Genomic DNA, 14,996 nt, shown 5'->3' with positions numbered 1-14,996 from the left:
GGATTGTGGGGACAGGACAAGGGGAAATGGCCAAAAAATGGATCACAGGAAGTTCCGCACCAACATGCGAAAGAACTTCTTCACGGGGAGGGTGACAGAGCACTGGGACAGGCTGCCCAGGGAGGTTGTGGAGTCTCCTTCTCTGGAGATATTCAAGGCCCGTCTGGACGCCTACCTGGGCAGCCTGCTCTAGGGAACCTGCTTTGGCAGGGGGGTTGGACCCGATGATCTCTTGAGGTCCCTTCCAACCCCTACACTTCTGTGATTCTGTGACCTGCACAAGAGATCCATTTTTCAGGAATAAAATAACAAGAGGGACGTCACGTCATCAGATCCCAGTGGATGCGATCAACAAAATAACAGCTATGTCTCCACCAACTAGCAAAAAAGAAACGCAAACTTTCCTAGGTGTCATGGGGTTTTGGACAATGCACATTGCAAATCACAGCCTGATTGTAAGCCCGCTCTATCAAGGAACCTGTAAGAAGAATGATTTCAAATGGGGCCCCAAGCAACGACAAGCCTTTGAACAAATTAAATGGGAGATAGTTCCTGCTTCAGAAGCAGTCGGTACTGAAGCACAGCTCCTCCTGGCACCCCGACTGCTGGCACTGGGCTGGATGTTCAAAGGAAGGACCCTGTTTACATATCATGTAACTGATGCTACACGGAGTAAGTAGGTTGCACTGATTACTCAGCGGGCTCAGATAGGAAACCCTAGTCGCACAGGAATCCTGGAAGTGACCGTGGACTTGACAGAAGGCAAATATTTCGGGATATCACTGGAGGAGGAGGTGGCCTGTGCTGAAGAAGCCCCACTGTACAACAAGCTATCAGAAAATGAGAAAGCAATTGTGGTGGTTTTACTCGGGTGGGCAGACGAGCTCCACCACAACTGCTCTCTCACTCACCCCCCCCCCCCCCCCCCCCCCCAAAGAGGAAGGGGGAGAAAATACAACACAGAGAACTTGAGGTTTGAGATGAGCATGGTTTATTTTAAGGGAAAGGGAATGGGGAGAAAAAGAAACAAAAGAAACAATAAGTCCGCACAGAAGCACAGAGAGAAAGAAAAAAAAAGTTGCTCTCTACTTCCCATCAACGAGCGATGTTCGGCCATGTCCTGGGAAGCAGAGCCTCAAAATGCGTAGTGGTTGCTCAGGAAGACAGCCCCCTCCCCCACAAGAACCCCCCTTTTTTATTACTGAGTGTGACATCAGTTGTTACGGAATATCCCTTTGGTTGGTTTAGGTCAGCTGCCCTGGCAATGTCCCCTCCCCATCACTTGCCCACCCCCAGCCTACTGGCTCCTGGGGGCTTGGAAGGAGTCCTGATGCTGTGCCAGCACTACGCAGCAATAGACACAACACTGGAGTGATACCAGTGCTGTTCCAGCTACGAGTGCAGAGCACAGCACTGTGTGGGCTGCTGCAGGGAAAGGTGACTCCATCCCAGACAGACCCAACACAGCCTTCACCCCTTATTCCATAACATTTGTGTCACACTCAGGTCCCACATAGTTTAGTATATAGGTATTCTCATCACCATTGTTCTTCGTCCATTGAAGTATTTATACGATTTTACTTTTTTTAATTCCATAGGTCTTTACCCAAAATGTTCATAAAAACTGTTGATGGTTTCAGCTTCATCTGTCAAAGTGGTCACTCAGGGCAGGCGAAGTTGTTTTTCTTGACACCAGCACCAGCTTAGCTCAAATCACTGTTGCAGTTGCCTAGTTCCTTGTGATATTGACCTGTCATTGGTTCTGCAGTGTCCTCTTACAACATATAACTTGGATTACAGATTAATTTTCTCCCAAGGTTAAATCTCCTTGAGGCACACACCTGATATCCCCATCCTTCTGCATTACCCACCAGGTATACCCTGGTCCTTGGGTGAAGACAATCCCACAAGCGGGTTTGCCTTTTCCCATGGCAGGAGCAACCCACACCGCCTTCCCCAGCCACTTCCCTACATGCGCTACAGGGACTTTAGCTTCTCCCATAGTGTGTAGGGGTTTTGTTTCGGCAGGACCAGCACGGCTGTCAGACCCCCTATTGTTAACTAGCCAAGTGGCTTCTGGTAGATTTGTGTCCCATTGTTTCCATGTTGTAGTGGGTTTACGTGGCAAGGTTTTGGTAGCAGGGAGCCATAGGGGTGGTTTCTGTGAGAAAGATCTAGAAGCTGCCCCATGTTTGGGAAGGGCCCCATTGTTTTCCAGATCCGAGCCAATAAGCGATGTTGTTTTTCGCCTCTGTGAGAGCATATTTAAGACAGGGAAAAAACGCTGCGCCACACAGCAGCCGGGAGAGTCAGTGGAGCGAGAGAACAGCCTTGCACCAAGGTCAGTGTAGAAGGAGGGGGAGAGGTGCTCCAGGCGCCGGAGCAGAAGTCCCCTGCGGCCTGTGGTGAGGACCATGGTGAAGCAGGATGTCCCCCTGCAGCCCATGGAGTACCACGGTGGAGCAGGGTTCCACGCTGCAGCCCGTGGAGGAGACCACGGTGGAGCAGGTGGCCCTGCACCGATGGAGGCTGCCGCCTGTGGAAGACCCCTGCCGGAGCAGATTCTGGGCCGGACCTGTAGCCTGTGGAGAGGAGCCCACGCAGGAGCAGGTGACCCGGCAGGAGCTGCTGCCCGTAGGGGAGCCAGGTTGGAGCAGTTTTCTCCTGAGGGATGGACCCCGTGGTACGGACCCATATCTGGAGCAGTTCTGGAAGAGCTGCTGCCTGTGGGAAGCCCACGCCGGATCAGTTCATCAAGGACTGCATCCCGTGGGTGGGACCCCACAGCACAGGGGACGAGAGTGACCGAGAAGGAGCGGCAGAGAAGAAGTGCTGTAGACTGACCATAACCCCCATTCCCCGTTCCCCTGCGCCGCTCGGGGGGAGGAGGTGGAAGAGGGTGGATGGGGGGGAAGGTGCTTTTGTTTTTTTTTCCTTTGTTTTCTCACTTCTCTCGCTTGTTAGTTGTAGGCAATAAATCTTACTATCTCCTTATGCCGAGTCTGTTTTGCCCGTTACAATAATTACTGCGTGATTTTCTCGTCCTTATCTCAATCCTTGAGCCCTGTTCACATATTTTCTCCCCATTCCTCTTTGAGGAGGGGGAGTGAGAGAGCGGCTGTGGTGGAGCTCGGCTGCCCACTCGAGCGGAACCACGACAGTCTTTTTTGGCGCCCAACGTGGGGCTCGAGGAATTTGAGATAAGGATGATAGTTAGTAGAAGTAACGGGCAAAAATATGTGCAGGATGATTGTTAGGAATGTACAAGTTGTGAAGAATTTAAGAAAGCAGTAACTGTGATATGTTAGTGTGGTGAAGGGACGAGGGGTGGTGTGTGTGTGTAAAATGTCCACCTTGTCGGTGCTGTGATGATGTTATGTTTATTTTGGTGTGGTGAATTCTTTTTCTTTTTGATGTAAGTGAAGTTTGTGAAGGTTGTTGTGATAATTGTAAAGTAAGAGTATGTTGTGAGTAGTCTTAAATATGCTTTTAACAGAGGCGAGGGGTGGAATGTAGTGGGTTTACGTGGCAAGGTTTTGGTAGCAGGGAGCCATAGGGGTGGTTTCTGTGAGAAAGATCTAGAAGCTGCCCCATGTTTGGGAAGGGCCCCATTGTTTTCCAGATCCGAGCCAATAAGCGATGTTGTTTTTCGCCTCTGTGAGAGCATATTTAAGACAGGGAAAAAACGCTGCGCCACACAGCAGCCGGGAGAGTCAGTGGAGCGAGAGAACAGCCTTGCACCAAGGTCAGTGTAGAAGGAGGGGGAGAGGTGCTCCAGGCGCCGGAGCAGAAGTCCCCTGCGGCCTGTGGTGAGGACCATGGTGAAGCAGGATGTCCCCCTGCAGCCCATGGAGTACCACGGTGGAGCAGGGTTCCACGCTGCAGCCCGTGGAGGAGACCACGGTGGGGCAGGTGGCCCTGCACCGATGGAGGCTGCCGCCTGTGGAAGACCCCTGCCGGAGCAGATTCTGGGCCGGACCTGTAGCCCGTGGAGAGGAGCCCACGCAGGAGCAGGTGACCCGGCAGGAGCTGCTGCCCGTAGGGGAGCCAGGTTGGAGCAGTTTTCTCCTGAGGGATGGACCCCGTGGTACGGACCCATATCTGGAGCAGTTCTGGAAGAGCTGCTGCCTGTGGGAAGCCCACGCCGGATCAGTTCATCAAGGACTGCATCCCGTGGGTGGGACCCCACAGCACAGGGGACGAGAGTGACCGAGAAGGAGCGGCAGAGAAGAAGTGCTGTAGACTGACCATAACCCCCATTCCCCGTTCCCCTGCGCCGCTCGGGGGGAGGAGGTGGAAGAGGGTGGATGGGGGGGAAGGTGCTTTTGTTTTTTTTTCCTTTGTTTTCTCACTTCTCTCGCTTGTTAGTTGTAGGCAATAAATCTTACTATCTCCTTATGCCGAGTCTGTTTTGCCCGTTACAATAATTACTGCGTGATTTTCTCGTCCTTATCTCAATCCTTGAGCCCTGTTCACATATTTTCTCCCCATTCCTCTTTGAGGAGGGGGAGTGAGAGAGCGGCTGTGGTGGAGCTCGGCTGCCCACTCGAGCGGAACCACGACACATGTCCCAGCACCTAATGCTCGTAACATAGTCTTTAACAGTCCATTGTACCTCTCAACCTTCCCAGAGGCTTGTGGGTGATAAGGGATGTGACACACCCACTCAATGCCATGTCTCTTGGCCCAGAAGGTGACAAGATTGTTTCGGAAGTGACTCCCGTTGTCAGACTCAATTCTCTCTGGTGTACCATGTCGCCACAGTACTTGTCTTTCCAGGACCAAGATAGTGTTTCAGGCCGTGGCATGGTTTACTGGATATGTTTCCAGCCACCCAGTAGTTGCTTCTACCATGGTAAGTATGTAACGTTTGCCTTGGCGGGTTTGTGGGAGTGGTCCAATGTAGTCAATCTGCCAGGCCTCACCGTATCAAAATCCAAGCCATCGCCCCCCTATTCCAGGGAGACTTTACCCTCATGTCTCATTTGATTGCAGCACAGGTCTCACACTCATGGGTAACCTGTGTAATGGCCTCAGTGGTCAGGTCCACCCCTCGATCACGAGCCCATCTGTATGTGGCATCCCTCCCTAGATGTCCTGATGTTTCATGGGCCCATCGAGCTACAAACAGCTCACCCTTACGTCCCCAGTCCAGGTCCACCTGAGCCACTTCAGTTTTCGAAGCTCGATCCACTTCTTTGTTGTTATGATGTTCTTTGGTGGCACAATTCTTAGGCATGTGAGCATCTACATGACGTACCTTTACAGACAGGTTTTCTACCCAGGCAGCAATATCTTGCCACAGGGTAGCAGCCCAGATAGGTTTACCTCTGCGCTGCCAGTTGTTCTGTTTCCATTGCTGCAGCCACCCCCACAGAGCATTTGCCACCATCCATGAATCAGTGTAGAGATACAGTACTGGCCATTTTTCTCTTTCAGCAATTTCTAGGGCCAGTTGTATAGCTTTCTCTTCTGCATACTGACTCGACTCACCTTCCCCTTCCATGGCCTCCACAGCTTGTCGTGTGGGACTCCACACAGCAGCTATCCACTTCCGATGGCTCCCTACCACACGGCAGGATCCGTCAGTGCTGCCTGGATCCGTCAGGACAGATTGGAGAGCTGGGCGATCACCAACTGCATGAAATTTAACAGGTGCAAGTGCCAGGTCTTGCACCTGGGAAGGGGCAACCCTGGCTATATGTACAAACTGGGCAATGAGATGCTGGACAGCAGCCTTGCAGAGAGGGATCTGGGGGTTGTGGTTGATAGCAAGCAGAATATGAGCCAGTAGTGTGCCCTGGTAGCCAGGAGGGCCAACTGCATCCTGGCGTGCATCAAGCATGGCATTGCTAGTCAGTCGAGGGAAGTAATTGTCCTGCTCTACTCTGTGCTGGTGCAGCCTCACCTCGAGTAATGTGTGCAGTTCCGTGTCAGACTGTCTTCCTCAGCATGTATTTTATGAGCACTACAGGGACTTCATCCCCTTCTACAGTATGTAACAGGTTTGACTGGTCAGGTCCAGCTCAGTTGGCAGATCCCCTAGTGTTGACTAACGAGGTGGCCTGATCTAAAGCCAGCTGGATGGCTTTCACTTCTGCAAAGTGACTTGATTCACCTTCTCCTTCAGCAGCTTCTGCAACTTGTCATGCAGGACTCCATACAGCAGCCTTCCATCTCCCACAATACAACAGGACCCATCAGTGAACAGGGCATATTGCTGTGTTGGGCCTGTCTGGGATGGAGTCACCTTTCCCTGCAGCAGCCCACATGGTGCTGTGCTGTGCACTCGTAGCTGGAACAGCACTGGTATCACTCCAGTGATATAGTGATATAGTGATTTGAACAATGCCCAGACACCTAAAGACCCTGATGAAGCCCAGTGCACAACATCCATGTGGCGGAAGTTTGTACAGGCTGCACCCTCATCACATGCCAGCACACTGGCAGCAACAGATTGGGAAGAGGGGATGGGGCCAACTGTGGATAATGTGTCCAACCAGCTTCATAAATATGAAGAAAATCTCTCTGCCCCAGTACGGGCCTGCATTTCAGCTGTGGAGAGACTGTCCCAATGGTTAGAAGAACACATAACTTCCTCCTCACCTAGATGGAAGAATCTTTCATCCATTAAGTACCAGCATTCTCCGGCTCAAGCAAGGGAGAATCCAGGACACACACCGCGGGGTACCTTGTGGTTTTATTTACGTGACCATGGGGAAGATATGAGGAAGTGGGATGGTGAACCAACCTTGGCCCTAGCTGCTCAGGTACATGAACGGCAGAAAGATACAGCAGCAAGAAGAGAGGTCCCTAGGAGGATTGCTGCCCCAGTTTCTGTTGGGCAGTCACCCGGAGGCAATAGAAGGGCTAGTATTACTCCTGACGCTGACAAAGAGACCTCTGCTTCACATTTGGAAGAATTAATTGATAGATGCTCCAACCAGGACTAGTGGGGCCCTACCTCTGGCCAGGTAGAGGAGAGGGACAACTGGATTTACTGGACTGTGTGGATTCGATGGTCTGGCACACCGGACCCGCAGAAATATAAAGCTTTAGTGGACACAGGCACACAGTATACCCTAATGCCGTCAGGCCACCAAGGGGCAGAACTCATCTGTATCTCTGGAGTGACAGGGGGATCCCAACAGCTAACTGTATTGGAAGCTGAAGTGAGTCTAACTGGGAATGAGTGGCAAAAGCACTGTATTGTGACTGGCCTGGATACTCCACGCATCCTTGGCATAGACTACCTCAAGAGAGGATATTTCAAGGATTCAAAAGGGTACCGGTGGGCTTTTGGCATATCTGCTTTGAGCACAGAGAAGATTAAGCAGCTGTCTACCTTGCCTGGTCTCTCAGAAGACCCTTCTGCTGTAGGATTGCTGAGGATTGAAGAACAGCAAGTGCCAATTGTGACTACAACTGTGCACCGGCGGCAATATCGCACCAACTGAGACTCCCTGATCCCTATCCATGAGTTAGTTCATCATCTGGAGAGCCAAGGAGTGATCAGCAAGACTCGCTCACCCTTTAATAGTCCTATATGGCCAGTGCGAAAGTCTAATGGCGAGTGGAGGCTAACGGTAGACTATCGTGGCCTGAACGAAGTCCCGCCACCACTGAGTGCTGCAGTGTCAGACATGCTAGAACTCCAGTACGAACTAGAGTCCAAGGCAGCCAAGTGGTATGCTACAATCAATATCGCTAATGCGTTTTTCTCCATCCCTCTGCAGCATGCAGGCCACGGTTTGCTTTCGCTTGGAGGGGCATCCAATACGCTTGGAATTGACTGCCCCAGGGGTGGAAACACAGCCCTACCATTTGCCATGGACTGATCCAGACGACACTGGAACAGGGGGACGCTCCTGAACACCTGCAGTACATTAATGATGTCATCGTGTGGGGTAACACAGCAGAAGATGTTTTTGAGAAAGGGAAGAAAATAATTCAAATTCTCCTGAAAGCTAGTTTTGCCATTAAACAGAGTAAAGTCAAGGGACTCGCACAGGAAATCCAGTTCTTGGGGGTAAAATGGCAAGATGGACGTTGCCACATTCCGACAGATGTGATCAACAAAATAATGGTTATGTCTCCACCAACTAGCAAAAAAGAAACACAAGCTTTCCTAGGCCTTGTGGGATTCTGGAGAATGCATGTGCCAGGCTATAGTCAGCTTGTGAGTCCTCTATATCGAGTCACTCGAAAGAGGAACTATTTCAAGTGGGGTCCTGAGCAACAACAGGCCTTTTGAACAAAACCAACAAGAAATAGCTCGTGCAGTAGCCCTTGGGCCTGTCCGTACTAGACCAGCTGTGCAAAACATACTTTACACTGCAGCTGGGGAGCATGGGCTCACCTGGAGCCTCTGGCAGAAGACCCCAGGAGAAACTCAAGGTCGACCTCTGGGTTTCTGGAGCCGGGGCTATCGAGGGTCAGAAGCCAATTACACCCCAACTGAAAAGGAAATATTAACAGCATATGAGGGGCTTCGAGCCACTTCAGAAGTTGTTGGTACAGAAGCACAACTCCTCTTGGCTCCATGGCTACCTGTGTTACATTGACTGTTCAAAGGGAAGATCCCCACTACACATCATGCAACCGACGCTACGTGGAGTAAGTGAGTATCGTTAATTACACAGCGGGCTCAAATGGGAAAACCCAACCGCCCGGGAATCCTGGAAGAGATTATGGACTGGCCGGAGGGCAGGGATTTCGGAGTACCAACAGAAGAGGTAACCCGTGCTGAAGAAGCACCACCATACAATGAGTTGCCAAAAGACAGAAAGCAGTATGTGTTGTTCACTGACGGATCCTGCCGTGTGGTAGGGAGCCATCGGAAGTGGATAGCTGCTGTGTGGAGTCCCACACGACAAGCTGTGGAGGCCATGGAAGGGGAAGGTGAGTCGAGTCAGTATGCAGAAGAGAAAGCTATACAACTGGCCCTAGAAATTGCTGAAAGAGAAAAATGGCCAGTACTGTATCTCTACACTGATTCATGGATGGTGGCAAATGCTCTGTGGGGGTGGCTGCAGCAATGGAAACAGAACAACTGGCAGCGCAGAGGTAAACCTATCTGGGCTGCTACCCTGTGGCAAGATATTGCTGCCTGGGTAGAAAACCTGTCTGTAAAGGTACGTCATGTAGATGCTCACATGCCTAAGAATTGTGCCACCAAAGAACATCATAACAACAAAGAAGTGGATCGAGCTTCGAAAACTGAAGTGGCTCAGGTGGACCTGGACTGGGGACGTAAGGGTGAGCTGTTTGTAGCTCGATGGGCCCATGAAACATCAGGACATCTAGGGAGGGATGCCACATACAGATGGGCTCGTGATCGAGGGGTGGACCTGACCACTGAGGCCATTACACAGGTTACCCATGAGTGTGAGACCTGTGCTGCAATCAAATGAGACATGAGGGTAAAGTCTCCCTGGAATAGGGGGGCGATGGCTTGGATTTTGATACGGTGAGGCCTGGCAGATTGACTACATTGGACCACTCCCACAAACCCGCCAAGGCAAACGTTACATACTTACCATGGTAGAAGCAACTACTGGGTGGCTGGAAACATATCCAGTAAACCATGCCACGGCCTGAAACGCTATCTTGGTCCTGGAAAGACAAGTACTGTGGCGACATGGTACACCAGAGAGAATTGAGTCTGACAACGGGAGTCACTTCCGAAACAATCTTGTCACCTTCTGGGCCAAGAGACATGGCATTGAGTGGGTGTGTCACATCACTTATCACCCACAAGCCTCTGGGAAGGTTGAGAGGTACAATGGACTGTTAAAGACTATGTTACGAGCATTAGGTGCTGGGACATGGAAACAATGGGACACAAATCTACCAGAAGCCACTTGGCTAGTTAACCAACTAACTTGGGGGTCTGACAGCCGTGCTGGTCCTGCCGAAACAAAACCCCTACACACTATGGGAGAAGCTAAAGTCCCTGTAGCGCATGTAGGGAAGTGGCTGGGGAAGGCGGTGTGGGTTGCTCCTGCCATGGGAAAAGGCAAACCCGCTTGTGGGATTGTCTTCACCCAAGGACCAGGGTATACCTGGTGGGTAATGCAGAAGGATGGGGATATCAGGTGTGTGCCTCAAGGAGATTTAACCTTGGGAGAAAATTAATCTGTAATCCAAGTTATATGTTGTAAGAGGACACTGCAGAACCAATGACAGGTCAATATCACAAGGAACTAGGCAACTGCAACAGTGATTTGAGCTAAGCTGGTGCTGGTGTCAAGAAAAACAACTTCGCCTGCCCTGAGTGACCACTTTGACAGATGAAGCTGAAACCATCAACAGTTTTTATGAACATTTTGGGTAAAGACCTATGGAATTAAAAAAAGTAAAATCGTATAAATACTTCAATGGACGAAGAACAATGGTGATGAGAATACCTATATACTAAACTATGTGGGACCTGAGTGTGACACAAATGTTATGGAATAAGGGGTGAAGGCTGTGTTGGGTCTGTCTGGGATGGAGTCACCTTTCCCTGCAGCAGCCCACACAGTGCTGTGCTCTGCACTCGTAGCTGGAACAGCACTGGTATCACTCCAGTGTTGTGTCTATTGCTGCGTAGTGCTGGCACAGCATCAGGACTCCTTCCAAGCCCCCAGGAGCCAGTAGGCTGGGGGTGGGCAAGTGATGGGGAGGGGACATTGCCAGGGCAGCTGACCTAAACCAACCAAAGGGATATTCCGTAACAACTGATGTCACACTCAGTAATAAAAAAGGGGGGTTCTTGTGGGGGAGGGGGCTGTCTTCCTGAGCAACCACTACGCATTTTGAGGCTCTGCTTCCCAGGACATGGCCGAACATCGCTCGTTGATGGGAAGTAGAGAGCAACTTTTTTTTTCTTTCTCTCTGTGCTTCTGTGCGGACTTATTGTTTCTTTTGTTTCTTTTTCTCCCCATTCCCTTTCCCTTAAAATAAACCATGCTCATCTCAAACCTCAAGTTCTCTGTGTTGTATTTTCTCCCCCTTCCTCTTTGGGGGGGGGGGGGGGGGGGGGGGTGAGTGAGAGAGCAGTTGTGGTGGAGCTCGTCTGCCCACCCGAGTAAAACCACCACAATTGCTTTCTCATTTTCTGATAGCTTGTTGTACAGTGGGGCTTCTTCAGCACAGGCCACCTCCTCCTCCAGTGATATCCCGAAATATTTGCCTTCTGTCAAGTCCACGGTCACTTCCAGGATTCCTGTGCGACTAGGGTTTCCTATCTGAGCCCGCTGAGTAATCAGTGCAACCTACTTACTCCGTGTAGCATCAGTTACATGATATGTAAACAGGGTCCTTCCTTTGAACATCCAGCCCAGTGCCAGCAGTCGGGGTGCCAGGAGGAGCTGTGCTTCAGTACCGACTGCTTCTGAAGCAGGAACTATCTCCCATTTAATTTGTTCAAAGGCTTGTCGTTGCTTGGGGCCCCATTTGAAATCATTCTTCTTACAGGTTCCTTGATAGAGCGGGCTTACAATCAGGCTGTGATTTGCAATGTGCATTGTCCAAAACCCCATGACACCTAGGAAAGTTTGCGTTTCTTTTTTGCTAGTTGGTGGAGACATAGCTGTTATTTTGTTGATCGCATCCACTGGGATCTGATGACGTGACGTCCCTCTTGTTATTTTATTCCTGAAAAATGGATCTCTTGTGCAGGTCACAGAATCACAGAAGTGTAGGGGTTGGAAGGGACCTCAAGAGATCATCGGGTCCAACCCCCCTGCCAAAGCAGGTTCCCTAGAGCAGGCTGCCCAGGTAGGCGTCCAGACGGGCCTTGAATATCTCCAGAGAAGGAGACTCCACAACCTCCCTGGGCAGCCTGTCCCAGTGCTCTGTCACCCTCCCCGTGAAGAAGTTCTTTCGCATGTTGGTGCGGAACTTCCTGTGATCCATTTTTTGGCCATTTCCCCTTGTCCTGTCCCCACAATCCACTGAAAAGAGGTTGGCCAAATCCCTCTGTCTCCCACAGTTAAGATATTTGTAAACATTAATAAGATCCCCTCTCAGTCTTCTTTTCTCCAGGCTGATCAGACCCAGGTCTCTCAGCCTTTCCTCATAAGGAAGATGCTCCAGGCCCCATATCATCTTTGTGGCCCTCCACTGGACTCTTTCCAGGAGATCCCTGTCTTTTTTGTACCGGGGAGCCCAGAACTGGACACAGTACTCCAGGTGAGGCCTGACCAGGGCAGAGTAGAGGGGGAGAATCACCTCCCTTGACGTGCTGGCCACACTCCTTTTAACGCACGCCTAGGATCCCATTGGCCTTCTTGGCCACCAGGGCACACTGCTGGCTCATGGTCAACCTGTCGTCCACCAGGACCCCCAGGTCCTTCTCCACAGAGCTCCTCTCCAGCAGGTCATCCCCCAGCCTGTACAAGTGGTTGTTCCTTCTCGGGTGCAGGACTCTACACTTGCTCTTATTAAATCTCATTTGGTTTCTTCCTGTCCAGCTCTCCAGCTTGTCCAGGTCTCGCTGAATGGCAGCACAGCCTTCTGGCGTGTTGGCCACTCCTCTCAGCTTTGTGCCATCGGCGTACTTGCTGAGGGTGGACACTATTCCCTCATCAAGGTCGTCGATGAAGATGTTGAACAAGACTGGACCCAGCACTGACCCCTGGGAAACACCGCTAACACCAGTGATGGGCCCTGGAACCCCCAGAGCCCTGAGTTGGGGAGGACTGTCACTGGTAATGATGAACTCTCAGCCAACTCCAAACTTGTGCGGGATCTGCTGCTCCAGCTGAATGCATATAAGGCCCAATGGGGTTCATCGCAGGGTACTCAGAGAGCTGGCTGATGTCTTCACGAGACCTCTCTCAATTATTTTTAAACAGCTGTGGGAATCTGGAGAGGTCCCAGTCAACCGGAAGGTGGAAAATGCTGTCCCGATTTTCAAGGACAAGAAAGAACTTTATTTTTAGTGAGGACCTGGTGTGGATTGACTGCAGCAAGAGCTCCTGGCAGGGAGGCAGACTGAGCCTCCCTGTGGGATAGATGAGTGGACAGTAAGGTGGGTTGAGAACTGTCTGACTGGCCGAGCTCAGAGGTTGGTGATCAGTGGTGCAGAGTCCGGCTGGAGCCCTGTGACTAGCGGTGTTCCCCAGGGGTCGGTGCTGGGTCCGGTCTGTGAAGACCCTGGTAATTGCAAGCCTGTCAGTCTCACTTCAGCGCCTGGTAAAATTATGGAGAAGATTATTCTGAAAAACACTTGAAAGACAACACAGTCATTGGACGCAGCCAACACAGGCCAACAAATGAAAAGCCCTGTTTAACAAACTTAATTTCCTTTTATGACAAGGTCACCCATCTAGTTGACCAAGGGAAGCCAGTTGATGTGATCTTTTTGGATTTCAGCAAAGCTTTCAATACTGTTTCTCACAGTATCCTTCTGGACAAAATGTTCAGTTTACAGCTAGACAAATACATAAAAAGACGGGTTAACATTTGGCAGACGGGTTGGGCTCAAAGGCTTATAGTAAATGGGGTTACATCAGGCTGGCAGCCAGTCATTAATAGGGTTCTGCAGGGCACCATTTTTTGGATGCAGGACTGTAAGGTGTGCAAAGCAAGTTTGTGGATAACACTAAATTGAGAGGAGCTGTGGACTCCCACACAGGTGGAGAGGCCTTGCAGAGACATCTTGACAAGTTAGAGGGCTGGGCAATCACCAACAATATGAAGTTTAACAAGAGCAAGTGCTGGGATCTGCACCTGAGATGGAGCAATCCTGTATATATGTATACACCGCGGGACGAGAGGCTGGAGAGCAGCTCCGCAGAAATGGATCGGGGAGTTCTGCTAATGGCAAGTTAAGTATGAGTCAGTGGTGTTCCCTGGTAGCCAAAAGGGCCAACCATATCCTGGGGTGCATCCAGTACGACATTGCTAGCCAGTTGAGGGAAGTGACTGTCCCACTCCACTCTGTGCTGGCCTCACCTCGAGTACTGTGTGCAGTTCTGGGCACCACAGTATAAGAAAGACATGAAACTATTAGAGAATGTACAAAGGAGGGTTACAAAGATGGTGAAGGGTCTAGAGGGGTAGACATATGAGGAGCGGTTGAAGTCTCTTGCTTTGGTCAGCCTGGAGAAGAGGAGGCTGAGGGGAGACCTCATCGCAGTCTACAGCTTCCTCACGATGGGGAGCAGAGGGGCAGGCGCCAATCTATTCTCTTTAGTGAGCAATGATAGGACCCGTGGGAATGGTGTCAAGCTGTGACAGGGGAGGTTCAGGGGAGGTTCTTCCTGATGTCCAGCCTGAAGAGGGTTGTCGTGCACTGGAACAGGCTCCCCAGGTATTTAGTCACTGCACCAAGCCTGTTGGAGTTTAAGAAGCGTTTGGACTGTGCACTTTGTTATATGGTCTGAATTTTTGGGTAGACCTGTGTGGTGCCAGGAGTTGGAATCGATGATCCTTTTGGGTCCTTTCCAGCTCCGGATATTCTGTGATTCTACGTTATTTACTTTAAATTAAAAGCAGTAGCTTTGCTTGTACGATGTACTTCTTGGGCAATGCACTTTTTTTTTTGTTTGTTTTTAAGATATTATGAACTAAAAGAAACCATCAAGATCTGTGTTTGTTTTTATACAGGTCATCTTTTCCTACCAGTTACTAACAAGTTTCCTACAAAGCACTCTTATTTTTTTCCAGTGACACAATAGCAATATAGTCTAAGCCAAGTAAGTACTATTTGTATATGTACTATTTAGGTAATCAATTTACTAGCTCTAGGTCACACTTCTGTCAGAAAGGAATCTTCATCATGCTCCCAACCTTTACCTGCAATTACCTTCACATTCCTATTTCTCTTATTCTCTAGGGCCTGATCTATTAAGGACTAAACTGACTTTTACGTATTTGCTTTTGTATTTTGCTGCTTTTTTGCTTTATGCCAAATCTAGAGGGAAGACGGGAAACGGCAAGGAAAGAAAAGAAGGAGGCCTCCACAGGAACTCACTTCAAAGAGTTTGAGGCTTTTTGAATTGCTC

This window comes from Netta rufina, assembly GCF_964035555.1.
Source record: "Netta rufina genome assembly, chromosome: W".
In the NCBI taxonomy this organism is placed as follows: Eukaryota; Metazoa; Chordata; class Aves; order Anseriformes; family Anatidae; genus Netta; species Netta rufina.
Note: the sequence above shows the minus strand (reverse complement) of the source record.